Source organism: Acipenser ruthenus, unplaced genomic scaffold, assembly GCF_902713425.1.
Source record: "Acipenser ruthenus unplaced genomic scaffold, fAciRut3.2 maternal haplotype, whole genome shotgun sequence".
NCBI lineage: Eukaryota > Metazoa > Chordata > Actinopteri > Acipenseriformes > Acipenseridae > Acipenser > Acipenser ruthenus.
This window is the reverse complement of record NW_026708525.1, coordinates 28,016-48,502: the sequence shown is the minus strand read 5'-3', so window position 1 is coordinate 48,502 and position 20,487 is coordinate 28,016. Positions and strand designations below refer to the sequence as shown.

General features: G+C 44.8%; 90 non-coding genes and 3 pseudogenes across 90 annotated transcripts; all 93 read right to left on the bottom strand.

The window, feature by feature from the left end:
* Nucleotides 1–167: 167 nt before the first annotated feature.
* Nucleotides 168–286, bottom strand: LOC131734130 (5S ribosomal RNA). The gene has a single exon (XR_009326775.1). It is a non-coding gene; the product is annotated as a 5S ribosomal RNA (ribosomal RNA).
* Nucleotides 287–386: 100 nt separating this feature from the next.
* LOC131734129 (5S ribosomal RNA) lies at nt 387–505 on the bottom strand. The gene has a single exon (XR_009326774.1). It is a non-coding gene; the product is annotated as a 5S ribosomal RNA (ribosomal RNA).
* A 100-nt stretch (nt 506–605) lies between these two features.
* Nucleotides 606–724, bottom strand: LOC131734128 (5S ribosomal RNA). The gene has a single exon (XR_009326773.1). It is a non-coding gene; the product is annotated as a 5S ribosomal RNA (ribosomal RNA).
* A 100-nt stretch (nt 725–824) lies between these two features.
* On the bottom strand, nt 825–943 carry LOC131734127 (5S ribosomal RNA). The gene has a single exon (XR_009326772.1). It is a non-coding gene; the product is annotated as a 5S ribosomal RNA (ribosomal RNA).
* A 100-nt stretch (nt 944–1,043) lies between these two features.
* LOC131734126 (5S ribosomal RNA) lies at nt 1,044–1,162 on the bottom strand. Its single transcript, XR_009326770.1, has one exon. It is a non-coding gene; the product is annotated as a 5S ribosomal RNA (ribosomal RNA).
* Nucleotides 1,163–1,262: 100 nt separating this feature from the next.
* Nucleotides 1,263–1,381, bottom strand: LOC131734125 (5S ribosomal RNA). Its single transcript, XR_009326769.1, has one exon. It is a non-coding gene; the product is annotated as a 5S ribosomal RNA (ribosomal RNA).
* A 100-nt stretch (nt 1,382–1,481) lies between these two features.
* Nucleotides 1,482–1,600, bottom strand: LOC131734124 (5S ribosomal RNA). Its single transcript, XR_009326768.1, has one exon. It is a non-coding gene; the product is annotated as a 5S ribosomal RNA (ribosomal RNA).
* Nucleotides 1,601–1,700: 100 nt separating this feature from the next.
* LOC131734123 (5S ribosomal RNA) lies at nt 1,701–1,819 on the bottom strand. Its single transcript, XR_009326767.1, has one exon. It is a non-coding gene; the product is annotated as a 5S ribosomal RNA (ribosomal RNA).
* A 100-nt stretch (nt 1,820–1,919) lies between these two features.
* LOC131734120 (5S ribosomal RNA) lies at nt 1,920–2,038 on the bottom strand. Its single transcript, XR_009326765.1, has one exon. It is a non-coding gene; the product is annotated as a 5S ribosomal RNA (ribosomal RNA).
* A 100-nt stretch (nt 2,039–2,138) lies between these two features.
* LOC131734119 (5S ribosomal RNA) lies at nt 2,139–2,257 on the bottom strand. Its single transcript, XR_009326764.1, has one exon. It is a non-coding gene; the product is annotated as a 5S ribosomal RNA (ribosomal RNA).
* Nucleotides 2,258–2,357: 100 nt separating this feature from the next.
* LOC131734118 (5S ribosomal RNA) lies at nt 2,358–2,476 on the bottom strand. The gene has a single exon (XR_009326763.1). It is a non-coding gene; the product is annotated as a 5S ribosomal RNA (ribosomal RNA).
* A 100-nt stretch (nt 2,477–2,576) lies between these two features.
* LOC131734136 (5S ribosomal RNA) lies at nt 2,577–2,690 on the bottom strand (annotated as a pseudogene).
* A 100-nt stretch (nt 2,691–2,790) lies between these two features.
* Nucleotides 2,791–2,909, bottom strand: LOC131734117 (5S ribosomal RNA). Its single transcript, XR_009326762.1, has one exon. It is a non-coding gene; the product is annotated as a 5S ribosomal RNA (ribosomal RNA).
* A 100-nt stretch (nt 2,910–3,009) lies between these two features.
* LOC131734116 (5S ribosomal RNA) lies at nt 3,010–3,128 on the bottom strand. The gene has a single exon (XR_009326761.1). It is a non-coding gene; the product is annotated as a 5S ribosomal RNA (ribosomal RNA).
* Nucleotides 3,129–3,228: 100 nt separating this feature from the next.
* LOC131734115 (5S ribosomal RNA) lies at nt 3,229–3,347 on the bottom strand. The gene has a single exon (XR_009326759.1). It is a non-coding gene; the product is annotated as a 5S ribosomal RNA (ribosomal RNA).
* Nucleotides 3,348–3,447: 100 nt separating this feature from the next.
* Nucleotides 3,448–3,566, bottom strand: LOC131734114 (5S ribosomal RNA). Its single transcript, XR_009326758.1, has one exon. It is a non-coding gene; the product is annotated as a 5S ribosomal RNA (ribosomal RNA).
* Nucleotides 3,567–3,666: 100 nt separating this feature from the next.
* Nucleotides 3,667–3,785, bottom strand: LOC131734113 (5S ribosomal RNA). The gene has a single exon (XR_009326757.1). It is a non-coding gene; the product is annotated as a 5S ribosomal RNA (ribosomal RNA).
* A 100-nt stretch (nt 3,786–3,885) lies between these two features.
* Nucleotides 3,886–4,004, bottom strand: LOC131734112 (5S ribosomal RNA). Its single transcript, XR_009326756.1, has one exon. It is a non-coding gene; the product is annotated as a 5S ribosomal RNA (ribosomal RNA).
* A 100-nt stretch (nt 4,005–4,104) lies between these two features.
* LOC131734111 (5S ribosomal RNA) lies at nt 4,105–4,223 on the bottom strand. Its single transcript, XR_009326755.1, has one exon. It is a non-coding gene; the product is annotated as a 5S ribosomal RNA (ribosomal RNA).
* Nucleotides 4,224–4,323: 100 nt separating this feature from the next.
* LOC131734109 (5S ribosomal RNA) lies at nt 4,324–4,442 on the bottom strand. The gene has a single exon (XR_009326752.1). It is a non-coding gene; the product is annotated as a 5S ribosomal RNA (ribosomal RNA).
* Nucleotides 4,443–4,542: 100 nt separating this feature from the next.
* Nucleotides 4,543–4,661, bottom strand: LOC131734108 (5S ribosomal RNA). The gene has a single exon (XR_009326751.1). It is a non-coding gene; the product is annotated as a 5S ribosomal RNA (ribosomal RNA).
* Nucleotides 4,662–4,761: 100 nt separating this feature from the next.
* LOC131734107 (5S ribosomal RNA) lies at nt 4,762–4,880 on the bottom strand. Its single transcript, XR_009326750.1, has one exon. It is a non-coding gene; the product is annotated as a 5S ribosomal RNA (ribosomal RNA).
* A 100-nt stretch (nt 4,881–4,980) lies between these two features.
* On the bottom strand, nt 4,981–5,099 carry LOC131734106 (5S ribosomal RNA). The gene has a single exon (XR_009326749.1). It is a non-coding gene; the product is annotated as a 5S ribosomal RNA (ribosomal RNA).
* Nucleotides 5,100–5,199: 100 nt separating this feature from the next.
* On the bottom strand, nt 5,200–5,318 carry LOC131734105 (5S ribosomal RNA). The gene has a single exon (XR_009326748.1). It is a non-coding gene; the product is annotated as a 5S ribosomal RNA (ribosomal RNA).
* Nucleotides 5,319–5,418: 100 nt separating this feature from the next.
* On the bottom strand, nt 5,419–5,537 carry LOC131734104 (5S ribosomal RNA). The gene has a single exon (XR_009326747.1). It is a non-coding gene; the product is annotated as a 5S ribosomal RNA (ribosomal RNA).
* A 100-nt stretch (nt 5,538–5,637) lies between these two features.
* On the bottom strand, nt 5,638–5,756 carry LOC131734103 (5S ribosomal RNA). Its single transcript, XR_009326746.1, has one exon. It is a non-coding gene; the product is annotated as a 5S ribosomal RNA (ribosomal RNA).
* A 100-nt stretch (nt 5,757–5,856) lies between these two features.
* On the bottom strand, nt 5,857–5,975 carry LOC131734102 (5S ribosomal RNA). The gene has a single exon (XR_009326745.1). It is a non-coding gene; the product is annotated as a 5S ribosomal RNA (ribosomal RNA).
* A 100-nt stretch (nt 5,976–6,075) lies between these two features.
* LOC131734101 (5S ribosomal RNA) lies at nt 6,076–6,194 on the bottom strand. The gene has a single exon (XR_009326744.1). It is a non-coding gene; the product is annotated as a 5S ribosomal RNA (ribosomal RNA).
* Nucleotides 6,195–6,294: 100 nt separating this feature from the next.
* LOC131734100 (5S ribosomal RNA) lies at nt 6,295–6,413 on the bottom strand. Its single transcript, XR_009326743.1, has one exon. It is a non-coding gene; the product is annotated as a 5S ribosomal RNA (ribosomal RNA).
* Nucleotides 6,414–6,513: 100 nt separating this feature from the next.
* On the bottom strand, nt 6,514–6,632 carry LOC131734098 (5S ribosomal RNA). Its single transcript, XR_009326741.1, has one exon. It is a non-coding gene; the product is annotated as a 5S ribosomal RNA (ribosomal RNA).
* Nucleotides 6,633–6,732: 100 nt separating this feature from the next.
* Nucleotides 6,733–6,851, bottom strand: LOC131734097 (5S ribosomal RNA). Its single transcript, XR_009326740.1, has one exon. It is a non-coding gene; the product is annotated as a 5S ribosomal RNA (ribosomal RNA).
* A 100-nt stretch (nt 6,852–6,951) lies between these two features.
* LOC131734096 (5S ribosomal RNA) lies at nt 6,952–7,070 on the bottom strand. Its single transcript, XR_009326739.1, has one exon. It is a non-coding gene; the product is annotated as a 5S ribosomal RNA (ribosomal RNA).
* Nucleotides 7,071–7,170: 100 nt separating this feature from the next.
* Nucleotides 7,171–7,289, bottom strand: LOC131734095 (5S ribosomal RNA). The gene has a single exon (XR_009326738.1). It is a non-coding gene; the product is annotated as a 5S ribosomal RNA (ribosomal RNA).
* A 100-nt stretch (nt 7,290–7,389) lies between these two features.
* On the bottom strand, nt 7,390–7,508 carry LOC131734094 (5S ribosomal RNA). Its single transcript, XR_009326737.1, has one exon. It is a non-coding gene; the product is annotated as a 5S ribosomal RNA (ribosomal RNA).
* Nucleotides 7,509–7,608: 100 nt separating this feature from the next.
* On the bottom strand, nt 7,609–7,727 carry LOC131734093 (5S ribosomal RNA). Its single transcript, XR_009326736.1, has one exon. It is a non-coding gene; the product is annotated as a 5S ribosomal RNA (ribosomal RNA).
* A 100-nt stretch (nt 7,728–7,827) lies between these two features.
* Nucleotides 7,828–7,946, bottom strand: LOC131734092 (5S ribosomal RNA). The gene has a single exon (XR_009326735.1). It is a non-coding gene; the product is annotated as a 5S ribosomal RNA (ribosomal RNA).
* Nucleotides 7,947–8,046: 100 nt separating this feature from the next.
* On the bottom strand, nt 8,047–8,165 carry LOC131734091 (5S ribosomal RNA). The gene has a single exon (XR_009326734.1). It is a non-coding gene; the product is annotated as a 5S ribosomal RNA (ribosomal RNA).
* A 100-nt stretch (nt 8,166–8,265) lies between these two features.
* LOC131734090 (5S ribosomal RNA) lies at nt 8,266–8,384 on the bottom strand. Its single transcript, XR_009326733.1, has one exon. It is a non-coding gene; the product is annotated as a 5S ribosomal RNA (ribosomal RNA).
* A 100-nt stretch (nt 8,385–8,484) lies between these two features.
* On the bottom strand, nt 8,485–8,603 carry LOC131734089 (5S ribosomal RNA). Its single transcript, XR_009326732.1, has one exon. It is a non-coding gene; the product is annotated as a 5S ribosomal RNA (ribosomal RNA).
* A 100-nt stretch (nt 8,604–8,703) lies between these two features.
* Nucleotides 8,704–8,822, bottom strand: LOC131734087 (5S ribosomal RNA). The gene has a single exon (XR_009326730.1). It is a non-coding gene; the product is annotated as a 5S ribosomal RNA (ribosomal RNA).
* A 100-nt stretch (nt 8,823–8,922) lies between these two features.
* LOC131734086 (5S ribosomal RNA) lies at nt 8,923–9,041 on the bottom strand. Its single transcript, XR_009326729.1, has one exon. It is a non-coding gene; the product is annotated as a 5S ribosomal RNA (ribosomal RNA).
* Nucleotides 9,042–9,141: 100 nt separating this feature from the next.
* On the bottom strand, nt 9,142–9,260 carry LOC131734085 (5S ribosomal RNA). The gene has a single exon (XR_009326728.1). It is a non-coding gene; the product is annotated as a 5S ribosomal RNA (ribosomal RNA).
* Nucleotides 9,261–9,360: 100 nt separating this feature from the next.
* LOC131734084 (5S ribosomal RNA) lies at nt 9,361–9,479 on the bottom strand. The gene has a single exon (XR_009326727.1). It is a non-coding gene; the product is annotated as a 5S ribosomal RNA (ribosomal RNA).
* A 100-nt stretch (nt 9,480–9,579) lies between these two features.
* Nucleotides 9,580–9,698, bottom strand: LOC131734083 (5S ribosomal RNA). The gene has a single exon (XR_009326726.1). It is a non-coding gene; the product is annotated as a 5S ribosomal RNA (ribosomal RNA).
* A 105-nt stretch (nt 9,699–9,803) lies between these two features.
* On the bottom strand, nt 9,804–9,922 carry LOC131734082 (5S ribosomal RNA). The gene has a single exon (XR_009326725.1). It is a non-coding gene; the product is annotated as a 5S ribosomal RNA (ribosomal RNA).
* Nucleotides 9,923–10,022: 100 nt separating this feature from the next.
* Nucleotides 10,023–10,141, bottom strand: LOC131734081 (5S ribosomal RNA). Its single transcript, XR_009326724.1, has one exon. It is a non-coding gene; the product is annotated as a 5S ribosomal RNA (ribosomal RNA).
* A 100-nt stretch (nt 10,142–10,241) lies between these two features.
* On the bottom strand, nt 10,242–10,360 carry LOC131734080 (5S ribosomal RNA). Its single transcript, XR_009326723.1, has one exon. It is a non-coding gene; the product is annotated as a 5S ribosomal RNA (ribosomal RNA).
* A 100-nt stretch (nt 10,361–10,460) lies between these two features.
* On the bottom strand, nt 10,461–10,579 carry LOC131734079 (5S ribosomal RNA). Its single transcript, XR_009326722.1, has one exon. It is a non-coding gene; the product is annotated as a 5S ribosomal RNA (ribosomal RNA).
* Nucleotides 10,580–10,679: 100 nt separating this feature from the next.
* On the bottom strand, nt 10,680–10,798 carry LOC131734078 (5S ribosomal RNA). Its single transcript, XR_009326721.1, has one exon. It is a non-coding gene; the product is annotated as a 5S ribosomal RNA (ribosomal RNA).
* Nucleotides 10,799–10,898: 100 nt separating this feature from the next.
* LOC131734076 (5S ribosomal RNA) lies at nt 10,899–11,017 on the bottom strand. The gene has a single exon (XR_009326719.1). It is a non-coding gene; the product is annotated as a 5S ribosomal RNA (ribosomal RNA).
* A 100-nt stretch (nt 11,018–11,117) lies between these two features.
* Nucleotides 11,118–11,236, bottom strand: LOC131734075 (5S ribosomal RNA). Its single transcript, XR_009326718.1, has one exon. It is a non-coding gene; the product is annotated as a 5S ribosomal RNA (ribosomal RNA).
* A 100-nt stretch (nt 11,237–11,336) lies between these two features.
* Nucleotides 11,337–11,455, bottom strand: LOC131734074 (5S ribosomal RNA). Its single transcript, XR_009326717.1, has one exon. It is a non-coding gene; the product is annotated as a 5S ribosomal RNA (ribosomal RNA).
* A 100-nt stretch (nt 11,456–11,555) lies between these two features.
* Nucleotides 11,556–11,674, bottom strand: LOC131734073 (5S ribosomal RNA). The gene has a single exon (XR_009326716.1). It is a non-coding gene; the product is annotated as a 5S ribosomal RNA (ribosomal RNA).
* Nucleotides 11,675–11,774: 100 nt separating this feature from the next.
* LOC131734072 (5S ribosomal RNA) lies at nt 11,775–11,893 on the bottom strand. The gene has a single exon (XR_009326715.1). It is a non-coding gene; the product is annotated as a 5S ribosomal RNA (ribosomal RNA).
* A 100-nt stretch (nt 11,894–11,993) lies between these two features.
* On the bottom strand, nt 11,994–12,112 carry LOC131734071 (5S ribosomal RNA). Its single transcript, XR_009326714.1, has one exon. It is a non-coding gene; the product is annotated as a 5S ribosomal RNA (ribosomal RNA).
* Nucleotides 12,113–12,212: 100 nt separating this feature from the next.
* LOC131734070 (5S ribosomal RNA) lies at nt 12,213–12,331 on the bottom strand. Its single transcript, XR_009326713.1, has one exon. It is a non-coding gene; the product is annotated as a 5S ribosomal RNA (ribosomal RNA).
* Nucleotides 12,332–12,431: 100 nt separating this feature from the next.
* Nucleotides 12,432–12,550, bottom strand: LOC131734069 (5S ribosomal RNA). The gene has a single exon (XR_009326712.1). It is a non-coding gene; the product is annotated as a 5S ribosomal RNA (ribosomal RNA).
* A 100-nt stretch (nt 12,551–12,650) lies between these two features.
* LOC131734068 (5S ribosomal RNA) lies at nt 12,651–12,769 on the bottom strand. The gene has a single exon (XR_009326711.1). It is a non-coding gene; the product is annotated as a 5S ribosomal RNA (ribosomal RNA).
* Nucleotides 12,770–12,869: 100 nt separating this feature from the next.
* On the bottom strand, nt 12,870–12,988 carry LOC131734067 (5S ribosomal RNA). Its single transcript, XR_009326710.1, has one exon. It is a non-coding gene; the product is annotated as a 5S ribosomal RNA (ribosomal RNA).
* Nucleotides 12,989–13,088: 100 nt separating this feature from the next.
* LOC131734065 (5S ribosomal RNA) lies at nt 13,089–13,207 on the bottom strand. The gene has a single exon (XR_009326708.1). It is a non-coding gene; the product is annotated as a 5S ribosomal RNA (ribosomal RNA).
* A 100-nt stretch (nt 13,208–13,307) lies between these two features.
* On the bottom strand, nt 13,308–13,426 carry LOC131734064 (5S ribosomal RNA). Its single transcript, XR_009326707.1, has one exon. It is a non-coding gene; the product is annotated as a 5S ribosomal RNA (ribosomal RNA).
* A 100-nt stretch (nt 13,427–13,526) lies between these two features.
* Nucleotides 13,527–13,645, bottom strand: LOC131734063 (5S ribosomal RNA). Its single transcript, XR_009326706.1, has one exon. It is a non-coding gene; the product is annotated as a 5S ribosomal RNA (ribosomal RNA).
* Nucleotides 13,646–13,745: 100 nt separating this feature from the next.
* LOC131734062 (5S ribosomal RNA) lies at nt 13,746–13,864 on the bottom strand. Its single transcript, XR_009326705.1, has one exon. It is a non-coding gene; the product is annotated as a 5S ribosomal RNA (ribosomal RNA).
* A 100-nt stretch (nt 13,865–13,964) lies between these two features.
* On the bottom strand, nt 13,965–14,083 carry LOC131734061 (5S ribosomal RNA). The gene has a single exon (XR_009326704.1). It is a non-coding gene; the product is annotated as a 5S ribosomal RNA (ribosomal RNA).
* A 100-nt stretch (nt 14,084–14,183) lies between these two features.
* On the bottom strand, nt 14,184–14,302 carry LOC131734059 (5S ribosomal RNA). The gene has a single exon (XR_009326702.1). It is a non-coding gene; the product is annotated as a 5S ribosomal RNA (ribosomal RNA).
* A 100-nt stretch (nt 14,303–14,402) lies between these two features.
* Nucleotides 14,403–14,521, bottom strand: LOC131734058 (5S ribosomal RNA). The gene has a single exon (XR_009326701.1). It is a non-coding gene; the product is annotated as a 5S ribosomal RNA (ribosomal RNA).
* Nucleotides 14,522–14,621: 100 nt separating this feature from the next.
* Nucleotides 14,622–14,740, bottom strand: LOC131734057 (5S ribosomal RNA). The gene has a single exon (XR_009326700.1). It is a non-coding gene; the product is annotated as a 5S ribosomal RNA (ribosomal RNA).
* A 100-nt stretch (nt 14,741–14,840) lies between these two features.
* LOC131734056 (5S ribosomal RNA) lies at nt 14,841–14,959 on the bottom strand. The gene has a single exon (XR_009326699.1). It is a non-coding gene; the product is annotated as a 5S ribosomal RNA (ribosomal RNA).
* A 100-nt stretch (nt 14,960–15,059) lies between these two features.
* On the bottom strand, nt 15,060–15,178 carry LOC131734055 (5S ribosomal RNA). Its single transcript, XR_009326698.1, has one exon. It is a non-coding gene; the product is annotated as a 5S ribosomal RNA (ribosomal RNA).
* A 100-nt stretch (nt 15,179–15,278) lies between these two features.
* On the bottom strand, nt 15,279–15,397 carry LOC131734053 (5S ribosomal RNA). Its single transcript, XR_009326696.1, has one exon. It is a non-coding gene; the product is annotated as a 5S ribosomal RNA (ribosomal RNA).
* A 100-nt stretch (nt 15,398–15,497) lies between these two features.
* LOC131734052 (5S ribosomal RNA) lies at nt 15,498–15,616 on the bottom strand. Its single transcript, XR_009326695.1, has one exon. It is a non-coding gene; the product is annotated as a 5S ribosomal RNA (ribosomal RNA).
* A 100-nt stretch (nt 15,617–15,716) lies between these two features.
* On the bottom strand, nt 15,717–15,835 carry LOC131734051 (5S ribosomal RNA). Its single transcript, XR_009326694.1, has one exon. It is a non-coding gene; the product is annotated as a 5S ribosomal RNA (ribosomal RNA).
* A 100-nt stretch (nt 15,836–15,935) lies between these two features.
* Nucleotides 15,936–16,054, bottom strand: LOC131734050 (5S ribosomal RNA). The gene has a single exon (XR_009326693.1). It is a non-coding gene; the product is annotated as a 5S ribosomal RNA (ribosomal RNA).
* Nucleotides 16,055–16,154: 100 nt separating this feature from the next.
* On the bottom strand, nt 16,155–16,273 carry LOC131734049 (5S ribosomal RNA). Its single transcript, XR_009326692.1, has one exon. It is a non-coding gene; the product is annotated as a 5S ribosomal RNA (ribosomal RNA).
* Nucleotides 16,274–16,373: 100 nt separating this feature from the next.
* On the bottom strand, nt 16,374–16,492 carry LOC131734048 (5S ribosomal RNA). The gene has a single exon (XR_009326691.1). It is a non-coding gene; the product is annotated as a 5S ribosomal RNA (ribosomal RNA).
* Nucleotides 16,493–16,592: 100 nt separating this feature from the next.
* On the bottom strand, nt 16,593–16,711 carry LOC131734047 (5S ribosomal RNA). Its single transcript, XR_009326690.1, has one exon. It is a non-coding gene; the product is annotated as a 5S ribosomal RNA (ribosomal RNA).
* A 100-nt stretch (nt 16,712–16,811) lies between these two features.
* Nucleotides 16,812–16,930, bottom strand: LOC131734046 (5S ribosomal RNA). The gene has a single exon (XR_009326689.1). It is a non-coding gene; the product is annotated as a 5S ribosomal RNA (ribosomal RNA).
* A 100-nt stretch (nt 16,931–17,030) lies between these two features.
* LOC131734045 (5S ribosomal RNA) lies at nt 17,031–17,149 on the bottom strand. Its single transcript, XR_009326688.1, has one exon. It is a non-coding gene; the product is annotated as a 5S ribosomal RNA (ribosomal RNA).
* Nucleotides 17,150–17,249: 100 nt separating this feature from the next.
* Nucleotides 17,250–17,368, bottom strand: LOC131734044 (5S ribosomal RNA). The gene has a single exon (XR_009326687.1). It is a non-coding gene; the product is annotated as a 5S ribosomal RNA (ribosomal RNA).
* A 100-nt stretch (nt 17,369–17,468) lies between these two features.
* On the bottom strand, nt 17,469–17,588 carry LOC131734134 (5S ribosomal RNA). The gene has a single exon (XR_009326779.1). It is a non-coding gene; the product is annotated as a 5S ribosomal RNA (ribosomal RNA).
* Nucleotides 17,589–17,688: 100 nt separating this feature from the next.
* LOC131734042 (5S ribosomal RNA) lies at nt 17,689–17,807 on the bottom strand. The gene has a single exon (XR_009326685.1). It is a non-coding gene; the product is annotated as a 5S ribosomal RNA (ribosomal RNA).
* A 100-nt stretch (nt 17,808–17,907) lies between these two features.
* Nucleotides 17,908–18,026, bottom strand: LOC131734041 (5S ribosomal RNA). The gene has a single exon (XR_009326684.1). It is a non-coding gene; the product is annotated as a 5S ribosomal RNA (ribosomal RNA).
* Nucleotides 18,027–18,126: 100 nt separating this feature from the next.
* Nucleotides 18,127–18,245, bottom strand: LOC131734040 (5S ribosomal RNA). The gene has a single exon (XR_009326683.1). It is a non-coding gene; the product is annotated as a 5S ribosomal RNA (ribosomal RNA).
* Nucleotides 18,246–18,345: 100 nt separating this feature from the next.
* LOC131734039 (5S ribosomal RNA) lies at nt 18,346–18,464 on the bottom strand. The gene has a single exon (XR_009326682.1). It is a non-coding gene; the product is annotated as a 5S ribosomal RNA (ribosomal RNA).
* Nucleotides 18,465–18,564: 100 nt separating this feature from the next.
* Nucleotides 18,565–18,683, bottom strand: LOC131734038 (5S ribosomal RNA). The gene has a single exon (XR_009326681.1). It is a non-coding gene; the product is annotated as a 5S ribosomal RNA (ribosomal RNA).
* Nucleotides 18,684–18,783: 100 nt separating this feature from the next.
* Nucleotides 18,784–18,913, bottom strand: LOC131734135 (5S ribosomal RNA; annotated as a pseudogene).
* A 100-nt stretch (nt 18,914–19,013) lies between these two features.
* LOC131734137 (5S ribosomal RNA) lies at nt 19,014–19,122 on the bottom strand (annotated as a pseudogene).
* A 100-nt stretch (nt 19,123–19,222) lies between these two features.
* Nucleotides 19,223–19,341, bottom strand: LOC131734037 (5S ribosomal RNA). Its single transcript, XR_009326680.1, has one exon. It is a non-coding gene; the product is annotated as a 5S ribosomal RNA (ribosomal RNA).
* A 100-nt stretch (nt 19,342–19,441) lies between these two features.
* Nucleotides 19,442–19,560, bottom strand: LOC131734036 (5S ribosomal RNA). The gene has a single exon (XR_009326679.1). It is a non-coding gene; the product is annotated as a 5S ribosomal RNA (ribosomal RNA).
* A 100-nt stretch (nt 19,561–19,660) lies between these two features.
* Nucleotides 19,661–19,779, bottom strand: LOC131734035 (5S ribosomal RNA). Its single transcript, XR_009326678.1, has one exon. It is a non-coding gene; the product is annotated as a 5S ribosomal RNA (ribosomal RNA).
* A 100-nt stretch (nt 19,780–19,879) lies between these two features.
* On the bottom strand, nt 19,880–19,998 carry LOC131734034 (5S ribosomal RNA). The gene has a single exon (XR_009326677.1). It is a non-coding gene; the product is annotated as a 5S ribosomal RNA (ribosomal RNA).
* A 100-nt stretch (nt 19,999–20,098) lies between these two features.
* Nucleotides 20,099–20,217, bottom strand: LOC131734033 (5S ribosomal RNA). Its single transcript, XR_009326676.1, has one exon. It is a non-coding gene; the product is annotated as a 5S ribosomal RNA (ribosomal RNA).
* A 100-nt stretch (nt 20,218–20,317) lies between these two features.
* On the bottom strand, nt 20,318–20,436 carry LOC131734031 (5S ribosomal RNA). The gene has a single exon (XR_009326674.1). It is a non-coding gene; the product is annotated as a 5S ribosomal RNA (ribosomal RNA).
* Between the last annotated feature and the right edge of the window lie 51 nt (nt 20,437–20,487).

Sequence of the window (20,487 nt, the reverse complement as noted above, 5' to 3'; positions counted from 1 at the left end):
GCCCAACATTGCTTAGCTTCTGAGATCAGACGAGATCAGGCTTATTCAAGGTGGTGTGGCCGCAGGCGATTGCATTTCTGCTTTCATGACTTTTATGTTTTGTGAGCTGGGGGTGATTCCTCCAAAATTTCCTTTTGTCCTCCACACATTTCAATTGTAAAATGTAATGCCTGCAGCACTTGATATTCCCAGGTGGTCTCCCATCCAAGTACTAACCAAGCCCAACATTGCTTAGCTTCTGAGATCAGACGAGATCAGGCTTATTCAAGGTGGTGTGGCCGCAGGCGATTGCATTTCTGCTTTCATGACTTTTATGTTTAGTGAGCTGGGGGTGATTCCTCCAAAATTTCCTTTTGTCCTCCACACATTTCAATTGTAAAATGTAATGCCTGCAGCACTTGATATTCCCAGGTGGTCTCCCATCCAAGTACTAACCAAGCCCAACATTGCTTAGCTTCTGAGATCAGACGAGATCAGGCTTATTCAAGGTGGTGTGGCCGCAGGCGATTGCATTTCTGCTTTCATGACTTTTATGTTTAGTGAGCTGGGGGTGATTCCTCCAAAATTTCCTTTTGTCCTCCACACATTTCAATTGTAAAATGTAATGCCTGCAGCACTTGATATTCCCAGGTGGTCTCCCATCCAAGTACTAACCAAGCCCAACATTGCTTAGCTTCTGAGATCAGACGAGATCAGGCTTATTCAAGGTGGTGTGGCCGCAGGCGATTGCATTTCTGCTTTCATGACTTTTATGTTTAGTGAGCTGGGGGTGATTCCTCCAAAATTTCCTTTTGTCCTCCACACATTTCAATTGTAAAATGTAATGCCTGCAGCACTTGATATTCCCAGGTGGTCTCCCATCCAAGTACTAACCAAGCCCAACATTGCTTAGCTTCTGAGATCAGACGAGATCAGGCTTATTCAAGGTGGTGTGGCCGCAGGCGATTGCATTTCTGCTTTCATGACTTTTATGTTTAGTGAGCTGGGGGTGATTCCTCCAAAATTTCCTTTTGTCCTCCACACATTTCAATTGTAAAATGTAATGCCTGCAGCACTTGATATTCCCAGGTGGTCTCCCATCCAAGTACTAACCAAGCCCAACATTGCTTAGCTTCTGAGATCAGACGAGATCAGGCTTATTCAAGGTGGTGTGGCCGCAGGCGATTGCATTTCTGCTTTCATGACTTTTATGTTTAGTGAGCTGGGGGTGATTCCTCCAAAATTTCCTTTTGTCCTCCACACATTTCAATTGTAAAATGTAATGCCTGCAGCACTTGATATTCCCAGGTGGTCTCCCATCCAAGTACTAACCAAGCCCAACATTGCTTAGCTTCTGAGATCAGACGAGATCAGGCTTATTCAAGGTGGTGTGGCCGCAGGCGATTGCATTTCTGCTTTCATGACTTTTATGTTTAGTGAGCTGGGGGTGATTCCTCCAAAATTTCCTTTTGTCCTCCACACATTTCAATTGTAAAATGTAATGCCTGCAGCACTTGATATTCCCAGGTGGTCTCCCATCCAAGTACTAACCAAGCCCAACATTGCTTAGCTTCTGAGATCAGACGAGATCAGGCTTATTCAAGGTGGTGTGGCCGCAGGCGATTGCATTTCTGCTTTCATGACTTTTATGTTTAGTGAGCTGGGGGTGATTCCTCCAAAATTTCCTTTTGTCCTCCACACATTTCAATTGTAAAATGTAATGCCTGCAGCACTTGATATTCCCAGGTGGTCTCCCATCCAAGTACTAACCAAGCCCAACATTGCTTAGCTTCTGAGATCAGACGAGATCAGGCTTATTCAAGGTGGTGTGGCCGCAGGCGATTGCATTTCTGCTTTCATGACTTTTATGTTTAGTGAGCTGGGGGTGATTCCTCCAAAATTTCCTTTTGTCCTCCACACATTTCAATTGTAAAATGTAATGCCTGCAGCACTTGATATTCCCAGGTGGTCTCCCATCCAAGTACTAACCAAGCCCAACATTGCTTAGCTTCTGAGATCAGACGAGATCAGGCTTATTCAAGGTGGTGTGGCCGCAGGCGATTGCATTTCTGCTTTCATGACTTTTATGTTTAGTGAGCTGGGGGTGATTCCTCCAAAATTTCCTTTTGTCCTCCACACATTTCAATTGTAAAATGTAATGCCTGCAGCACTTGATATTCCCAGGTGGTCTCCCATCCAAGTACTAACCAAGCCCAACATTGCTTAGCTTCTGAGATCAGACGAGATCAGGCTTATTCAAGGTGGTGTGGCCGCAGGCGATTGCATTTCTGCTTTCATGACTTTTATGTTTAGTGAGCTGGGGGTGATTCCTCCAAAATTTCCTTTTGTCCTCCACACATTTCAATTGTAAAATGTAATGCCTGCAGCACTTGATATTCCCAGGTGGTCTCCCATCCAAGTACTAACCAAGCCCAACATTGCTTAGCTTCTGAGATCAGACGAGATCAGGCTTATTCAAGGTGGTGTGGCCGCAGGCGATTGCATTTCTGCTTTCATGACTTTTATGTTTAGTGAGCTGGGGGTGATTCCTCCAAAATTTCCTTTTGTCCTCCACACATTTCAATTGTAAAATGTAATGCCTGCAGCACTTGATATTCCCAGGTGGTCTCCCATCCAAGTACTAACCAAGCCCAACATTGCTTAGCTTCTGAGATCAGATCAGGCTTATTCAAGGTGGTGTGGCCGCAGGCGATTGCATTTCTGCTTTCATGACTTTTATGTTTAGTGAGCTGGGGGTGATTCCTCCAAAATTTCCTTTTGTCCTCCACACATTTCAATTGTAAAATGTAATGCCTGCAGCACTTGATATTCCCAGGTGGTCTCCCATCCAAGTACTAACCAAGCCCAACATTGCTTAGCTTCTGAGATCAGACGAGATCAGGCTTATTCAAGGTGGTGTGGCCGCAGGCGATTGCATTTCTGCTTTCATGACTTTTATGTTTAGTGAGCTGGGGGTGATTCCTCCAAAATTTCCTTTTGTCCTCCACACATTTCAATTGTAAAATGTAATGCCTGCAGCACTTGATATTCCCAGGTGGTCTCCCATCCAAGTACTAACCAAGCCCAACATTGCTTAGCTTCTGAGATCAGACGAGATCAGGCTTATTCAAGGTGGTGTGGCCGCAGGCGATTGCATTTCTGCTTTCATGACTTTTATGTTTAGTGAGCTGGGGGTGATTCCTCCAAAATTTCCTTTTGTCCTCCACACATTTCAATTGTAAAATGTAATGCCTGCAGCACTTGATATTCCCAGGTGGTCTCCCATCCAAGTACTAACCAAGCCCAACATTGCTTAGCTTCTGAGATCAGACGAGATCAGGCTTATTCAAGGTGGTGTGGCCGCAGGCGATTGCATTTCTGCTTTCATGACTTTTATGTTTAGTGAGCTGGGGGTGATTCCTCCAAAATTTCCTTTTGTCCTCCACACATTTCAATTGTAAAATGTAATGCCTGCAGCACTTGATATTCCCAGGTGGTCTCCCATCCAAGTACTAACCAAGCCCAACATTGCTTAGCTTCTGAGATCAGACGAGATCAGGCTTATTCAAGGTGGTGTGGCCGCAGGCGATTGCATTTCTGCTTTCATGACTTTTATGTTTAGTGAGCTGGGGGTGATTCCTCCAAAATTTCCTTTTGTCCTCCACACATTTCAATTGTAAAATGTAATGCCTGCAGCACTTGATATTCCCAGGTGGTCTCCCATCCAAGTACTAACCAAGCCCAACATTGCTTAGCTTCTGAGATCAGACGAGATCAGGCTTATTCAAGGTGGTGTGGCCGCAGGCGATTGCATTTCTGCTTTCATGACTTTTATGTTTAGTGAGCTGGGGGTGATTCCTCCAAAATTTCCTTTTGTCCTCCACACATTTCAATTGTAAAATGTAATGCCTGCAGCACTTGATATTCCCAGGTGGTCTCCCATCCAAGTACTAACCAAGCCCAACATTGCTTAGCTTCTGAGATCAGACGAGATCAGGCTTATTCAAGGTGGTGTGGCCGCAGGCGATTGCATTTCTGCTTTCATGACTTTTATGTTTAGTGAGCTGGGGGTGATTCCTCCAAAATTTCCTTTTGTCCTCCACACATTTCAATTGTAAAATGTAATGCCTGCAGCACTTGATATTCCCAGGTGGTCTCCCATCCAAGTACTAACCAAGCCCAACATTGCTTAGCTTCTGAGATCAGACGAGATCAGGCTTATTCAAGGTGGTGTGGCCGCAGGCGATTGCATTTCTGCTTTCATGACTTTTATGTTTAGTGAGCTGGGGGTGATTCCTCCAAAATTTCCTTTTGTCCTCCACACATTTCAATTGTAAAATGTAATGCCTGCAGCACTTGATATTCCCAGGTGGTCTCCCATCCAAGTACTAACCAAGCCCAACATTGCTTAGCTTCTGAGATCAGACGAGATCAGGCTTATTCAAGGTGGTGTGGCCGCAGGCGATTGCATTTCTGCTTTCATGACTTTTATGTTTAGTGAGCTGGGGGTGATTCCTCCAAAATTTCCTTTTGTCCTCCACACATTTCAATTGTAAAATGTAATGCCTGCAGCACTTGATATTCCCAGGTGGTCTCCCATCCAAGTACTAACCAAGCCCAACATTGCTTAGCTTCTGAGATCAGACGAGATCAGGCTTATTCAAGGTGGTGTGGCCGCAGGCGATTGCATTTCTGCTTTCATGACTTTTATGTTTAGTGAGCTGGGGGTGATTCCTCCAAAATTTCCTTTTGTCCTCCACACATTTCAATTGTAAAATGTAATGCCTGCAGCACTTGATATTCCCAGGTGGTCTCCCATCCAAGTACTAACCAAGCCCAACATTGCTTAGCTTCTGAGATCAGACGAGATCAGGCTTATTCAAGGTGGTGTGGCCGCAGGCGATTGCATTTCTGCTTTCATGACTTTTATGTTTAGTGAGCTGGGGGTGATTCCTCCAAAATTTCCTTTTGTCCTCCACACATTTCAATTGTAAAATGTAATGCCTGCAGCACTTGATATTCCCAGGTGGTCTCCCATCCAAGTACTAACCAAGCCCAACATTGCTTAGCTTCTGAGATCAGACGAGATCAGGCTTATTCAAGGTGGTGTGGCCGCAGGCGATTGCATTTCTGCTTTCATGACTTTTATGTTTAGTGAGCTGGGGGTGATTCCTCCAAAATTTCCTTTTGTCCTCCACACATTTCAATTGTAAAATGTAATGCCTGCAGCACTTGATATTCCCAGGTGGTCTCCCATCCAAGTACTAACCAAGCCCAACATTGCTTAGCTTCTGAGATCAGACGAGATCAGGCTTATTCAAGGTGGTGTGGCCGCAGGCGATTGCATTTCTGCTTTCATGACTTTTATGTTTAGTGAGCTGGGGGTGATTCCTCCAAAATTTCCTTTTGTCCTCCACACATTTCAATTGTAAAATGTAATGCCTGCAGCACTTGATATTCCCAGGTGGTCTCCCATCCAAGTACTAACCAAGCCCAACATTGCTTAGCTTCTGAGATCAGACGAGATCAGGCTTATTCAAGGTGGTGTGGCCGCAGGCGATTGCATTTCTGCTTTCATGACTTTTATGTTTAGTGAGCTGGGGGTGATTCCTCCAAAATTTCCTTTTGTCCTCCACACATTTCAATTGTAAAATGTAATGCCTGCAGCACTTGATATTCCCAGGTGGTCTCCCATCCAAGTACTAACCAAGCCCAACATTGCTTAGCTTCTGAGATCAGACGAGATCAGGCTTATTCAAGGTGGTGTGGCCGCAGGCGATTGCATTTCTGCTTTCATGACTTTTATGTTTAGTGAGCTGGGGGTGATTCCTCCAAAATTTCCTTTTGTCCTCCACACATTTCAATTGTAAAATGTAATGCCTGCAGCACTTGATATTCCCAGGTGGTCTCCCATCCAAGTACTAACCAAGCCCAACATTGCTTAGCTTCTGAGATCAGACGAGATCAGGCTTATTCAAGGTGGTGTGGCCGCAGGCGATTGCATTTCTGCTTTCATGACTTTTATGTTTAGTGAGCTGGGGGTGATTCCTCCAAAATTTCCTTTTGTCCTCCACACATTTCAATTGTAAAATGTAATGCCTGCAGCACTTGATATTCCCAGGTGGTCTCCCATCCAAGTACTAACCAAGCCCAACATTGCTTAGCTTCTGAGATCAGACGAGATCAGGCTTATTCAAGGTGGTGTGGCCGCAGGCGATTGCATTTCTGCTTTCATGACTTTTATGTTTAGTGAGCTGGGGGTGATTCCTCCAAAATTTCCTTTTGTCCTCCACACATTTCAATTGTAAAATGTAATGCCTGCAGCACTTGATATTCCCAGGTGGTCTCCCATCCAAGTACTAACCAAGCCCAACATTGCTTAGCTTCTGAGATCAGACGAGATCAGGCTTATTCAAGGTGGTGTGGCCGCAGGCGATTGCATTTCTGCTTTCATGACTTTTATGTTTAGTGAGCTGGGGGTGATTCCTCCAAAATTTCCTTTTGTCCTCCACACATTTCAATTGTAAAATGTAATGCCTGCAGCACTTGATATTCCCAGGTGGTCTCCCATCCAAGTACTAACCAAGCCCAACATTGCTTAGCTTCTGAGATCAGACGAGATCAGGCTTATTCAAGGTGGTGTGGCCGCAGGCGATTGCATTTCTGCTTTCATGACTTTTATGTTTAGTGAGCTGGGGGTGATTCCTCCAAAATTTCCTTTTGTCCTCCACACATTTCAATTGTAAAATGTAATGCCTGCAGCACTTGATATTCCCAGGTGGTCTCCCATCCAAGTACTAACCAAGCCCAACATTGCTTAGCTTCTGAGATCAGACGAGATCAGGCTTATTCAAGGTGGTGTGGCCGCAGGCGATTGCATTTCTGCTTTCATGACTTTTATGTTTAGTGAGCTGGGGGTGATTCCTCCAAAATTTCCTTTTGTCCTCCACACATTTCAATTGTAAAATGTAATGCCTGCAGCACTTGATATTCCCAGGTGGTCTCCCATCCAAGTACTAACCAAGCCCAACATTGCTTAGCTTCTGAGATCAGACGAGATCAGGCTTATTCAAGGTGGTGTGGCCGCAGGCGATTGCATTTCTGCTTTCATGACTTTTATGTTTAGTGAGCTGGGGGTGATTCCTCCAAAATTTCCTTTTGTCCTCCACACATTTCAATTGTAAAATGTAATGCCTGCAGCACTTGATATTCCCAGGTGGTCTCCCATCCAAGTACTAACCAAGCCCAACATTGCTTAGCTTCTGAGATCAGACGAGATCAGGCTTATTCAAGGTGGTGTGGCCGCAGGCGATTGCATTTCTGCTTTCATGACTTTTATGTTTAGTGAGCTGGGGGTGATTCCTCCAAAATTTCCTTTTGTCCTCCACACATTTCAATTGTAAAATGTAATGCCTGCAGCACTTGATATTCCCAGGTGGTCTCCCATCCAAGTACTAACCAAGCCCAACATTGCTTAGCTTCTGAGATCAGACGAGATCAGGCTTATTCAAGGTGGTGTGGCCGCAGGCGATTGCATTTCTGCTTTCATGACTTTTATGTTTAGTGAGCTGGGGGTGATTCCTCCAAAATTTCCTTTTGTCCTCCACACATTTCAATTGTAAAATGTAATGCCTGCAGCACTTGATATTCCCAGGTGGTCTCCCATCCAAGTACTAACCAAGCCCAACATTGCTTAGCTTCTGAGATCAGACGAGATCAGGCTTATTCAAGGTGGTGTGGCCGCAGGCGATTGCATTTCTGCTTTCATGACTTTTATGTTTAGTGAGCTGGGGGTGATTCCTCCAAAATTTCCTTTTGTCCTCCACACATTTCAATTGTAAAATGTAATGCCTGCAGCACTTGATATTCCCAGGTGGTCTCCCATCCAAGTACTAACCAAGCCCAACATTGCTTAGCTTCTGAGATCAGACGAGATCAGGCTTATTCAAGGTGGTGTGGCCGCAGGCGATTGCATTTCTGCTTTCATGACTTTTATGTTTAGTGAGCTGGGGGTGATTCCTCCAAAATTTCCTTTTGTCCTCCACACATTTCAATTGTAAAATGTAATGCCTGCAGCACTTGATATTCCCAGGTGGTCTCCCATCCAAGTACTAACCAAGCCCAACATTGCTTAGCTTCTGAGATCAGACGAGATCAGGCTTATTCAAGGTGGTGTGGCCGCAGGCGATTGCATTTCTGCTTTCATGACTTTTATGTTTAGTGAGCTGGGGGTGATTCCTCCAAAATTTCCTTTTGTCCTCCACACATTTCAATTGTAAAATGTAATGCCTGCAGCACTTGATATTCCCAGGTGGTCTCCCATCCAAGTACTAACCAAGCCCAACATTGCTTAGCTTCTGAGATCAGACGAGATCAGGCTTATTCAAGGTGGTGTGGCCGCAGGCGATTGCATTTCTGCTTTCATGACTTTTATGTTTAGTGAGCTGGGGGTGATTCCTCCAAAATTTCCTTTTGTCCTCCACACATTTCAATTGTAAAATGTAATGCCTGCAGCACTTGATATTCCCAGGTGGTCTCCCATCCAAGTACTAACCAAGCCCAACATTGCTTAGCTTCTGAGATCAGACGAGATCAGGCTTATTCAAGGTGGTGTGGCCGCAGGCGATTGCATTTCTGCTTTCATGACTTTTATGTTTAGTGAGCTGGGGGTGATTCCTCCAAAATTTCCTTTTGTCCTCCACACATTTCAATTGTAAAATGTAATGCCTGCAGCACTTGATATTCCCAGGTGGTCTCCCATCCAAGTACTAACCAAGCCCAACATTGCTTAGCTTCTGAGATCAGACGAGATCAGGCTTATTCAAGGTGGTGTGGCCGCAGGCGATTGCATTTCTGCTTTCATGACTTTTATGTTTAGTGAGCTGGGGGTGATTCCTCCAAAATTTCCTTTTGTCCTCCACACATTTCAATTGTAAAATGTAATGCCTGCAGCACTTGATATTCCCAGGTGGTCTCCCATCCAAGTACTAACCAAGCCCAACATTGCTTAGCTTCTGAGATCAGACGAGATCAGGCTTATTCAAGGTGGTGTGGCCGCAGGCGATTGCATTTCTGCTTTCATGACTTTTATGTTTAGTGAGCTGGGGGTGATTCCTCCAAAATTTCCTTTTGTCCTCCACACATTTCAATTGTAAAATGTAATGCCTGCAGCACTTGATATTCCCAGGTGGTCTCCCATCCAAGTACTAACCAAGCCCAACATTGCTTAGCTTCTGAGATCAGACGAGATCAGGCTTATTCAAGGTGGTGTGGCCGCAGGCGATTGCATTTCTGCTTTCATGACTTTTATGTTTAGTGAGCTGGGGGTGATTCCTCCAAAATTTCCTTTTGTCCTCCACACATTTCAATTGTAAAATGTAATGCCTGCAGCACTTGATATTCCCAGGTGGTCTCCCATCCAAGTACTAACCAAGCCCAACATTGCTTAGCTTCTGAGATCAGACGAGATCAGGCTTATTCAAGGTGGTGTGGCCGCAGGCGATTGCATTTCTGCTTTCATGACTTTTATGTTTAGTGAGCTGGGGGTGATTCCTCCAAAATTTCCTTTTGTCCTCCACACATTTCAATTGTAAAATGTAATGCCTGCAGCACTTGATATTCCCAGGTGGTCTCCCATCCAAGTACTAACCAAGCCCAACATTGCTTAGCTTCTGAGATCAGACGAGATCAGGCTTATTCAAGGTGGTGTGGCCGCAGGCGATTGCATTTCTGCTTTCATGACTTTTATGTTTAGTGAGCTGGGGGTGATTCCTCCAAAATTTCCTTTTGTCCTCCACACATTTCAATTGTAAAATGTAATGTAATGCCTGCAGCACTTGATATTCCCAGGTGGTCTCCCATCCAAGTACTAACCAAGCCCAACATTGCTTAGCTTCTGAGATCAGACGAGATCAGGCTTATTCAAGGTGGTGTGGCCGCAGGCGATTGCATTTCTGCTTTCATGACTTTTATGTTTAGTGAGCTGGGGGTGATTCCTCCAAAATTTCCTTTTGTCCTCCACACATTTCAATTGTAAAATGTAATGCCTGCAGCACTTGATATTCCCAGGTGGTCTCCCATCCAAGTACTAACCAAGCCCAACATTGCTTAGCTTCTGAGATCAGACGAGATCAGGCTTATTCAAGGTGGTGTGGCCGCAGGCGATTGCATTTCTGCTTTCATGACTTTTATGTTTAGTGAGCTGGGGGTGATTCCTCCAAAATTTCCTTTTGTCCTCCACACATTTCAATTGTAAAATGTAATGCCTGCAGCACTTGATATTCCCAGGTGGTCTCCCATCCAAGTACTAACCAAGCCCAACATTGCTTAGCTTCTGAGATCAGACGAGATCAGGCTTATTCAAGGTGGTGTGGCCGCAGGCGATTGCATTTCTGCTTTCATGACTTTTATGTTTAGTGAGCTGGGGGTGATTCCTCCAAAATTTCCTTTTGTCCTCCACACATTTCAATTGTAAAATGTAATGCCTGCAGCACTTGATATTCCCAGGTGGTCTCCCATCCAAGTACTAACCAAGCCCAACATTGCTTAGCTTCTGAGATCAGACGAGATCAGGCTTATTCAAGGTGGTGTGGCCGCAGGCGATTGCATTTCTGCTTTCATGACTTTTATGTTTAGTGAGCTGGGGGTGATTCCTCCAAAATTTCCTTTTGTCCTCCACACATTTCAATTGTAAAATGTAATGCCTGCAGCACTTGATATTCCCAGGTGGTCTCCCATCCAAGTACTAACCAAGCCCAACATTGCTTAGCTTCTGAGATCAGACGAGATCAGGCTTATTCAAGGTGGTGTGGCCGCAGGCGATTGCATTTCTGCTTTCATGACTTTTATGTTTAGTGAGCTGGGGGTGATTCCTCCAAAATTTCCTTTTGTCCTCCACACATTTCAATTGTAAAATGTAATGCCTGCAGCACTTGATATTCCCAGGTGGTCTCCCATCCAAGTACTAACCAAGCCCAACATTGCTTAGCTTCTGAGATCAGACGAGATCAGGCTTATTCAAGGTGGTGTGGCCGCAGGCGATTGCATTTCTGCTTTCATGACTTTTATGTTTAGTGAGCTGGGGGTGATTCCTCCAAAATTTCCTTTTGTCCTCCACACATTTCAATTGTAAAATGTAATGCCTGCAGCACTTGATATTCCCAGGTGGTCTCCCATCCAAGTACTAACCAAGCCCAACATTGCTTAGCTTCTGAGATCAGACGAGATCAGGCTTATTCAAGGTGGTGTGGCCGCAGGCGATTGCATTTCTGCTTTCATGACTTTTATGTTTAGTGAGCTGGGGGTGATTCCTCCAAAATTTCCTTTTGTCCTCCACACATTTCAATTGTAAAATGTAATGCCTGCAGCACTTGATATTCCCAGGTGGTCTCCCATCCAAGTACTAACCAAGCCCAACATTGCTTAGCTTCTGAGATCAGACGAGATCAGGCTTATTCAAGGTGGTGTGGCCGCAGGCGATTGCATTTCTGCTTTCATGACTTTTATGTTTAGTGAGCTGGGGGTGATTCCTCCAAAATTTCCTTTTGTCCTCCACACATTTCAATTGTAAAATGTAATGCCTGCAGCACTTGATATTCCCAGGTGGTCTCCCATCCAAGTACTAACCAAGCCCAACATTGCTTAGCTTCTGAGATCAGACGAGATCAGGCTTATTCAAGGTGGTGTGGCCGCAGGCGATTGCATTTCTGCTTTCATGACTTTTATGTTTAGTGAGCTGGGGGTGATTCCTCCAAAATTTCCTTTTGTCCTCCACACATTTCAATTGTAAAATGTAATGCCTGCAGCACTTGATATTCCCAGGTGGTCTCCCATCCAAGTACTAACCAAGCCCAACATTGCTTAGCTTCTGAGATCAGACGAGATCAGGCTTATTCAAGGTGGTGTGGCCGCAGGCGATTGCATTTCTGCTTTCATGACTTTTATGTTTAGTGAGCTGGGGGTGATTCCTCCAAAATTTCCTTTTGTCCTCCACACATTTCAATTGTAAAATGTAATGCCTGCAGCACTTGATATTCCCAGGTGGTCTCCCATCCAAGTACTAACCAAGCCCAACATTGCTTAGCTTCTGAGATCAGACGAGATCAGGCTTATTCAAGGTGGTGTGGCCGCAGGCGATTGCATTTCTGCTTTCATGACTTTTATGTTTAGTGAGCTGGGGGTGATTCCTCCAAAATTTCCTTTTGTCCTCCACACATTTCAATTGTAAAATGTAATGCCTGCAGCACTTGATATTCCCAGGTGGTCTCCCATCCAAGTACTAACCAAGCCCAACATTGCTTAGCTTCTGAGATCAGACGAGATCAGGCTTATTCAAGGTGGTGTGGCCGCAGGCGATTGCATTTCTGCTTTCATGACTTTTATGTTTAGTGAGCTGGGGGTGATTCCTCCAAAATTTCCTTTTGTCCTCCACACATTTCAATTGTAAAATGTAATGCCTGCAGCACTTGATATTCCCAGGTGGTCTCCCATCCAAGTACTAACCAAGCCCAACATTGCTTAGCTTCTGAGATCAGACGAGATCAGGCTTATTCAAGGTGGTGTGGCCGCAGGCGATTGCATTTCTGCTTTCATGACTTTTATGTTTAGTGAGCTGGGGGTGATTCCTCCAAAATTTCCTTTTGTCCTCCACACATTTCAATTGTAAAATGTAATGCCTGCAGCACTTGATATTCCCAGGTGGTCTCCCATCCAAGTACTAACCAAGCCCAACATTGCTTAGCTTCTGAGATCAGACGAGATCAGGCTTATTCAAGGTGGTGTGGCCGCAGGCGATTGCATTTCTGCTTTCATGACTTTTATGTTTAGTGAGCTGGGGGTGATTCCTCCAAAATTTCCTTTTGTCCTCCACACATTTCAATTGTAAAATGTAATGCCTGCAGCACTTGATATTCCCAGGTGGTCTCCCATCCAAGTACTAACCAAGCCCAACATTGCTTAGCTTCTGAGATCAGACGAGATCAGGCTTATTCAAGGTGGTGTGGCCGCAGGCGATTGCATTTCTGCTTTCATGACTTTTATGTTTAGTGAGCTGGGGGTGATTCCTCCAAAATTTCCTTTTGTCCTCCACACATTTCAATTGTAAAATGTAATGCCTGCAGCACTTGATATTCCCAGGTGGTCTCCCATCCAAGTACTAACCAAGCCCAACATTGCTTAGCTTCTGAGATCAGACGAGATCAGGCTTATTCAAGGTGGTGTGGCCGCAGGCGATTGCATTTCTGCTTTCATGACTTTTATGTTTAGTGAGCTGGGGGTGATTCCTCCAAAATTTCCTTTTGTCCTCCACACATTTCAATTGTAAAATGTAATGCCTGCAGCACTTGATATTCCCAGGTGGTCTCCCATCCAAGTACTAACCAAGCCCAACATTGCTTAGCTTCTGAGATCAGACGAGATCAGGCTTATTCAAGGTGGTGTGGCCGCAGGCGATTGCATTTCTGCTTTCATGACTTTTATGTTTAGTGAGCTGGGGGTGATTCCTCCAAAATTTCCTTTTGTCCTCCACACATTTCAATTGTAAAATGTAATGCCTGCAGCACTTGATATTCCCAGGTGGTCTCCCATCCAAGTACTAACCAAGCCCAACATTGCTTAGCTTCTGAGATCAGACGAGATCAGGCTTATTCAAGGTGGTGTGGCCGCAGGCGATTGCATTTCTGCTTTCATGACTTTTATGTTTAGTGAGCTGGGGGTGATTCCTCCAAAATTTCCTTTTGTCCTCCACACATTTCAATTGTAAAATGTAATGCCTGCAGCACTTGATATTCCCAGGTGGTCTCCCATCCAAGTACTAACCAAGCCCAACATTGCTTAGCTTCTGAGATCAGACGAGATCAGGCTTATTCAAGGTGGTGTGGCCGCAGGCGATTGCATTTCTGCTTTCATGACTTTTATGTTTAGTGAGCTGGGGGTGATTCCTCCAAAATTTCCTTTTGTCCTCCACACATTTCAATTGTAAAATGTAATGCCTGCAGCACTTGATATTCCCAGGTGGTCTCCCATCCAAGTACTAACCAAGCCCAACATTGCTTAGCTTCTGAGATCAGACGAGATCAGGCTTATTCAAGGTGGTGTGGCCGCAGGCGATTGCATTTCTGCTTTCATGACTTTTATGTTTAGTGAGCTGGGGGTGATTCCTCCAAAATTTCCTTTTGTCCTCCACACATTTCAATTGTAAAATGTAATGCCTGCAGCACTTGATATTCCCAGGTGGTCTCCCATCCAAGTACTAACCAAGCCCAACATTGCTTAGCTTCTGAGATCAGACGAGATCAGGCTTATTCAAGGTGGTGTGGCCGCAGGCGATTGCATTTCTGCTTTCATGACTTTTATGTTTAGTGAGCTGGGGGTGATTCCTCCAAAATTTCCTTTTGTCCTCCACACATTTCAATTGTAAAATGTAATGCCTGCAGCACTTGATATTCCCAGGTGGTCTCCCATCCAAGTACTAACCAAGCCCAACATTGCTTAGCTTCTGAGATCAGACGAGATCAGGCTTATTCAAGGTGGTGTGGCCGCAGGCGATTGCATTTCTGCTTTCATGACTTTTATGTTTAGTGAGCTGGGGGTGATTCCTCCAAAATTTCCTTTTGTCCTCCACACATTTCAATTGTAAAATGTAATGCCTGCAGCACTTGATATTCCCAGGTGGTCTCCCATCCAAGTACTAACCAAGCCCAACATTGCTTAGCTTCTGAGATCAGACGAGATCAGGCTTATTCAAGGTGGTGTGGCCGCAGGCGATTGCATTTCTGCTTTCATGACTTTTATGTTTAGTGAGCTGGGGGTGATTCCTCCAAAATTTCCTTTTGTCCTCCACACATTTCAATTGTAAAATGTAATGCCTGCAGCACTTGATATTCCCAGGTGGTCTCCCATCCAAGTACTAACCAAGCCCAACATTGCTTAGCTTCTGAGATCAGACGAGATCAGGCTTATTCAAGGTGGTGTGGCCGCAGGCGATTGCATTTCTGCTTTCATGACTTTTATGTTTAGTGAGCTGGGGGTGATTCCTCCAAAATTTCCTTTTGTCCTCCACACATTTCAATTGTAAAATGTAATGCCTGCAGCACTTGATATTCCCAGGTGGTCTCCCATCCAAGTACTAACCAAGCCCAACATTGCTTAGCTTCTGAGATCAGACGAGATCAGGCTTATTCAAGGTGGTGTGGCCGCAGGCGATTGCATTTCTGCTTTCATGACTTTTATGTTTAGTGAGCTGGGGGTGATTCCTCCAAAATTTCCTTTTGTCCTCCACACATTTCAATTGTAAAATGTAATGCCTGCAGCACTTGATATTCCCAGGTGGTCTCCCATCCAAGTACTAACCAAGCCCAACATTGCTTAGCTTCTGAGATCAGACGAGATCAGGCTTATTCAAGGTGGTGTGGCCGCAGGCGATTGCATTTCTGCTTTCATGACTTTTATGTTTAGTGAGCTGGGGGTGATTCCTCCAAAATTTCCTTTTGTCCTCCACACATTTCAATTGTAAAATGTAATGCCTGCAGCACTTGATATTCCCAGGTGGTCTCCCATCCAAGTACTAACCAAGCCCAACATTGCTTAGCTTCTGAGATCAGACGAGATCAGGCTTATTCAAGGTGGTGTGGCCGCAGGCGATTGCATTTCTGCTTTCATGACTTTTATGTTTAGTGAGCTGGGGGTGATTCCTCCAAAATTTCCTTTTGTCCTCCACACATTTCAATTGTAAAATGTAATGCCTGCAGCACTTGATATTCCCAGGTGGTCTCCCATCCAAGTACTAACCAAGCCCAACATTGCTTAGCTTCTGAGATCAGACGAGATCAGGCTTATTCAAGGTGGTGTGGCCGCAGGCGATTGCATTTCTGCTTTCATGACTTTTATGTTTAGTGAGCTGGGGGTGATTCCTCCAAAATTTCCTTTTGTCCTCCACACATTTCAATTGTAAAATGTAATGCCTGCAGCACTTGATATTCCCAGGTGGTCTCCCATCCAAGTACTAACCAAGCCCAACATTGCTTAGCTTCTGAGATCAGACGAGATCAGGCTTATTCAAGGTGGTGTGGCCGCAGGCGATTGCATTTCTGCTTTCATGACTTTTATGTTTAGTGAGCTGGGGGTGATTCCTCCAAAATTTCCTTTTGTCCTCCACACATTTCAATTGTAAAATGTAATGCCTGCAGCACTTGATATTCCCAGGTGGTCTCCCATCCAAGTACTAACCAAGCCCAACATTGCTTAGCTTCTGAGATCAGACGAGATCAGGCTTATTCAAGGTGGTGTGGCCGCAGGCGATTGCATTTCTGCTTTCATGACTTTTATGTTTAGTGAGCTGGGGGTGATTCCTCCAAAATTTCCTTTTGTCCTCCACACATTTCAATTGTAAAATGTAATGCCTGCAGCACTTGATATTCCCAGGTGGTCTCCCATCCAAGTACTAACCAAGCCCAACATTGCTTAGCTTCTGAGATCAGACGAGATCAGGCTTATTCAAGGTGGTGTGGCCGCAGGCGATTGCATTTCTGCTTTCATGACTTTTATGTTTAGTGAGCTGGGGGTGATTCCTCCAAAATTTCCTTTTGTCCTCCACACATTTCAATTGTAAAATGTAATGCCTGCAGCACTTGATATTCCCAGGTGGTCTCCCATCCAAGTACTAACCAAGCCCAACATTGCTTAGCTTCTGAGATCAGACGAGATCAGGCTTATTCAAGGTGGTGTGGCCGCAGGCGATTGCATTTCTGCTTTCATGACTTTTATGTTTAGTGAGCTGGGGGTGATTCCTCCAAAATTTCCTTTTGTCCTCCACACATTTCAATTGTAAAATGTAATGCCTGCAGCACTTGATATTCCCAGGTGGTCTCCCATCCAAGTACTAACCAAGCCCAACATTGCTTAGCTTCTGAGATCAGACGAGATCAGGCTTATTCAAGGTGGTGTGGCCGCAGGCGATTGCATTTCTGCTTTCATGACTTTTATGTTTAGTGAGCTGGGGGTGATTCCTCCAAAATTTCCTTTTGTCCTCCACACATTTCAATTGTAAAATGTAATGCCTGCAGCACTTGATATTCCCAGGTGGTCTCCCATCCAAGTACTAACCAAGCCCAACATTGCTTAGCTTCTGAGATCAGACGAGATCAGGCTTATTCAAGGTGGTGTGGCCGCAGGCGATTGCATTTCTGCTTTCATGACTTTTATGTTTAGTGAGCTGGGGGTGATTCCTCCAAAATTTCCTTTTGTCCTCCACACATTTCAATTGTAAAATGTAATGCCTGCAGCACTTGATATTCCCAGGTGGTCTCCCATCCAAGTACTAACCAAGCCCAACATTGCTTAGCTTCTGAGATCAGACGAGATCAGGCTTATTCAAGGTGGTGTGGCCGCAGGCGATTGCATTTCTGCTTTCATGACTTTTATGTTTAGTGAGCTGGGGGTGATTCCTCCAAAATTTCCTTTTGTCCTCCACACATTTCAATTGTAAAATGTAATGCCTGCAGCACTTGATATTCCCAGGTGGTCTCCCATCCAAGTACTAACCAAGCCCAACATTGCTTAGCTTCTGAGATCAGACGAGATCAGGCTTAATTCAAGGTGGTGTGGCCGCAGGCGATTGCATTTCTGCTTTCATGACTTTTATGTTTAGTGAGCTGGGGGTGATTCCTCCAAAATTTCCTTTTGTCCTCCACACATTTCAATTGTAAAATGTAATGCCTGCAGCACTTGATATTCCCAGGTGGTCTCCCATCCAAGTACTAACCAAGCCCAACATTGCTTAGCTTCTGAGATCAGACGAGATCAGGCTTATTCAAGGTGGTGTGGCCGCAGGCGATTGCATTTCTGCTTTCATGACTTTTATGTTTAGTGAGCTGGGGGTGATTCCTCCAAAATTTCCTTTTGTCCTCCACACATTTCAATTGTAAAATGTAATGCCTGCAGCACTTGATATTCCCAGGTGGTCTCCCATCCAAGTACTAACCAAGCCCAACATTGCTTAGCTTCTGAGATCAGACGAGATCAGGCTTATTCAAGGTGGTGTGGCCGCAGGCGATTGCATTTCTGCTTTCATGACTTTTATGTTTAGTGAGCTGGGGGTGATTCCTCCAAAATTTCCTTTTGTCCTCCACACATTTCAATTGTAAAATGTAATGCCTGCAGCACTTGATATTCCCAGGTGGTCTCCCATCCAAGTACTAACCAAGCCCAACATTGCTTAGCTTCTGAGATCAGACGAGATCAGGCTTATTCAAGGTGGTGTGGCCGCAGGCGATTGCATTTCTGCTTTCATGACTTTTATGTTTAGTGAGCTGGGGGTGATTCCTCCAAAATTTCCTTTTGTCCTCCACACATTTCAATTGTAAAATGTAATGCCTGCAGCACTTGATATTCCCAGGTGGTCTCCCATCCAAGTACTAACCAAGCCCAACATTGCTTAGCTTCTGAGATCAGACGAGATCAGGCTTATTCAAGGTGGTGTGGCCGCAGGCGATTGCATTTCTGCTTTCATGACTTTTATGTTTAGTGAGCTGGGGGTGATTCCTCCAAAATTTCCTTTTGTCCTCCACACATTTCAATTGTAAAATGTAATGCCTGCAGCACTTGATATTCCCAGGTGGTCTCCCATCCAAGTACTAACCAAGCCCAACATTGCTTAGCTTCTGAGATCAGACGAGATCAGGCTTATTCAAGGTGGTGTGGCCGCAGGCGATTGCATTTCTGCTTTCATGACTTTTATGTTTAGTGAGCTGGGGGTGATTCCTCCAAAATTTCCTTTTGTCCTCCACACATTTCAATTGTAAAATGTAATGCCTGCAGCACTTGATATTCCCAGGTGGTCTCCCATCCAAGTACTAACCAAGCCCAACATTGGCCCAACATTGCTTAGCTTCTGAGATCAGACGAGATCAGGCTTATTCAAGGTGGTGTGGCCGCAGGCGATTGCATTTCTGCTTTCATGACTTTTATGTTTAGTGAGCTGGGGGTGATTCCTCCAAAATTTCCTTTTGTCCTCCACACATTTCAATTGTAAAATGTAATGCCTGCAGCACTTGATATTCCCAGGTGGTCTCCCATCCAAGTACTAACCAAGCCCAACATTGCTTAGCTTCTGAGATCAGGCTTATTCAAGGTGGTGTGGCCGCAGGCGATTGCATTTCTGCTTTCATGACTTTTATGTTTAGTGAGCTGGGGGTGATTCCTCCAAAATTTCCTTTTGTCCTCCACACATTTCAATTGTAAAATGTAATGCCTGCAGCACTTGATATTCCCAGGTGGTCTCCCATCCAAGTACTAACCAAGCCCAACATTGCTTAGCTTCTGAGATCAGACGAGATCAGGCTTATTCAAGGTGGTGTGGCCGCAGGCGATTGCATTTCTGCTTTCATGACTTTTATGTTTAGTGAGCTGGGGGTGATTCCTCCAAAATTTCCTTTTGTCCTCCACACATTTCAATTGTAAAATGTAATGCCTGCAGCACTTGATATTCCCAGGTGGTCTCCCATCCAAGTACTAACCAAGCCCAACATTGCTTAGCTTCTGAGATCAGACGAGATCAGGCTTATTCAAGGTGGTGTGGCCGCAGGCGATTGCATTTCTGCTTTCATGACTTTTATGTTTAGTGAGCTGGGGGTGATTCCTCCAAAATTTCCTTTTGTCCTCCACACATTTCAATTGTAAAATGTAATGCCTGCAGCACTTGATATTCCCAGGTGGTCTCCCATCCAAGTACTAACCAAGCCCAACATTGCTTAGCTTCTGAGATCAGACGAGATCAGGCTTATTCAAGGTGGTGTGGCCGCAGGCGATTGCATTTCTGCTTTCATGACTTTTATGTTTAGTGAGCTGGGGGTGATTCCTCCAAAATTTCCTTTTGTCCTCCACACATTTCAATTGTAAAATGTAATGCCTGCAGCACTTGATATTCCCAGGTGGTCTCCCATCCAAGTACTAACCAAGCCCAACATTGCTTAGCTTCTGAGATCAGACGAGATCAGGCTTATTCAAGGTGGTGTGGCCGCAGGCGATTGCATTTCTGCTTTCATGACTTTTATGTTTAGTGAGCTGGGGGTGATTCCTCCAAAATTTCCTTTTGTCCTCCACACATTTCAATTGTAAAATGTAATGCCTGCAGCACTTGATATTCCCAGGTGGTCTCCCATCCAAGTACTAACCAAGCCCAACATTGCTTAGCTTCTGAGATCAGACGAGATCAGGCTTATTCAAGGTGGTGTGGCCGCAGGCGATTGCATTTCTGCTTTCATGACTTTTATGTTTAGTGAGCTGGGGGTGATTCCTCCAAAATTTCCTTTTGTCCTCCACACATTTCAATTGTAAAATGTAATGCCTGCAGCACTTGATATTCCCAGGTGGTCTCCCATCCAAGTACTAACCAAGCCCAACATTGCTTAGCTTCTGAGATCAGACGAGATCAGGCTTATTCAAGGTGGTGTGGCCGCAGGCGATTGCATTTCTGCTTTCATGACTTTTATGTTTAGTGAGCTGGGGGTGATT